This window comes from Balearica regulorum, chromosome 11 (genome assembly GCF_011004875.1).
Source record: "Balearica regulorum gibbericeps isolate bBalReg1 chromosome 11, bBalReg1.pri, whole genome shotgun sequence".
Classification (NCBI taxonomy): domain Eukaryota; kingdom Metazoa; phylum Chordata; class Aves; order Gruiformes; family Gruidae; genus Balearica; species Balearica regulorum.
Genome location: NC_046194.1, coordinates 8,838,624 through 8,841,118, shown reverse-complemented (window position 1 = coordinate 8,841,118; position 2,495 = coordinate 8,838,624).

Below are 2,495 nucleotides of genomic sequence, written 5' to 3'. Positions count from 1 at the left end.
TATTTGCATATCTGTCCTTCTTCTGAAAGTCTAACTTTTAAAACAGCTGTTTTCATGTGTAAATGCAGTATTGCCTATTGAGGTTACAGGCCCACGACAATCTTACCACAAGAGAAGTGCGTACTTTTACAGTATGCCACTTAATCAGTAGTAACTCTGCATGTTTGTGTATTCTTAACTTTGTACGATGGGTAAGCTGCTTTGTATTTACCACTAGTTAATGACATGAAGTGACTGACTCACTGAAGGTTCCCATTCTCACCTTCCAAGAACTTTTTCTTTTTTTTTCCTTTTTCAAGAGCAAATTAATTTAGACTAAGGTACCAAGGGAGTGCAGAGTGTAATATAGTTACACTGCAGAAGAGCAGCTCCATCCAGGATGCACTTTAGAACCCTATAGATGTAGTGTAAGGGATTAACAAAACAAAAGATCCCTTGGAAAATGCTGGATTTGTCCAAATACATAACTGCCTAGAGTGAGACAGCAACACCTTTCAGTGGTTTTTAAAGTATCAAGAAATGTGATGGGAAGACTCTGTAGGAGGAAGGGTACTATTGCCCTATTTATGAAAATTTTATTTTCTAAAAACGACTACATGGTGTTATTTCATCACCTTAAACAAGGAGTCAATTGAATGAGTGTAGTAGGTATTCAGTGTGACCTCATATCCCCAGTCAGCACAGACTTAGCATCAAGAAAAAATTGTCATGCATCATCTTCAAATAGGAGTTGCCAAATGATCAGATGTTGTTGGTGACGTGTAATTATTGACAGTGTGATCCCATGTCCATCTTTGCAAAGGTTTCCCAAAGAGGTTAATTTAAGACTTTTATTATCAGAGTTGATGTTGGGAGCAGTTTCACCGCATGGCTTTTGATGCCATGGAAATAATTACTGGATGCACGTTGACTTCATTTGCTGTATGGTTTTTGTGTGTTACTTCAGTCAGCTGGGATCTCTGAAGGAAGCACAGGATTTTGTTGAGGAGTCTTCTCTGTCTGGTGGATGTAACTTCTCACTGAAATCTTGGAACACCTGTAGACATAGGAGCAGAAGACTTTCATTGTCCTCATACAGTGTGGCCTTGGGGCAGAGTAGTGAGTACTTAAGGGCTCTCGCGATCCCCACTCAGACAAGCTCTACTTACTTTGCCATATGTAGGAGATTTGCGGCACAGGCAAAACAACAATAGTTCTCCTCCTGCCTAGATCAGATACTCCAGATGGTAAATTACCTTCCAGTATCAAAGGGGGATGCCGTAAACTGTCTCTGCTTCCACCCTTCTGTTCAGAACTGGGGGTCAATAGTTTAAACTGGAAAATTAATGGCAAAGGGAAACTATTGGTGAGCTTCTAAAGGAAGGAGAGATCAAATTGTGTCAAGCTAATGTTGCTCCTTCTGCACCGAGGTAACAAGTGGTTACAGTTTTTACTTTAGGTGACTCTAATGACTTTCCATAAGAAAGTAGGGGAATGTGGTCTGACAACAATTTATAAGTGAGGTTATGAAAACCTCTTTGGAAAACCCTACTCAGAGTAATTATGAATCATTCAGTCTGACTGCAAGGATGTATTGAGTGGGATTCTCTACAGTTCTGCTCTGATGTGATGTTTATTGGTATTTTCATTAACAATTTGGATGATGTATGCTGCTTAAATTGTAGGGAGCACCAGACTTGAACTAACCACTGACTGAGTAGAAGACAATTACAATTCAAAATGAACTTGATAAATTCAAAAGTGTTAGAATGTGATTCAGTAAATCCAGGAATGGATTTGACTAATGCAGATCTGTGCCCTTCAGCAGAAGCAACGATAAGCTGAACAAAATACGGGACGGGCCAGGACAGGCTGCTCAGGTAGCAGTTGTACAGAGAAGTTCTCGTGTTAGAGCCAGTCACCAGCTGAACGTGATTCAACAGCATCCTGTTCCTGCGAAAAAAATATGTTGTGGAATGTATGAAGAGGAACATAGTCCGTAAGATACATGATGTGGTCCTTCTTCCTCATGATAGACAGCCTTTCTTGGAACAGGGTATCTAGCTGTAGGTACTGCACTTCTTGGAAAATGTGGAGCAGCTGGAGATAATCCAGAGAAAAGGACTGAGAGGGATAGCAGGATGGAAGATTGGGCTTGTTTCAAGGTGATGGGAGAGACATGTTTTCAAATCTGTAAGAGGTAGCTGCAAAGAAGGAGGAAATAAACACTTTCCCTCACCGCTGCTGGCAGGACAAGAAAAATAGATTACAGTGCAGCAGGAGATGTTTAGCTGAGAGATGAGAGTGAGCAGTTGGCCTTGACAGCAGGAAGAGTTATGCTCTGGAATACCTTTCCTCGACAGGTTGTGGAACATCTGGAATTTGATCTGTTAAAGAAAAAGTTAACGGGCATCTTACGGGGCTGGTGCAAACATGGGTTGGAGGTGCTGGGGATAAGGCTAACTCACACGCCCCCCAGCTTGTGTTTCTTACGCTGCTGCCCTCTTAAGTTTTCA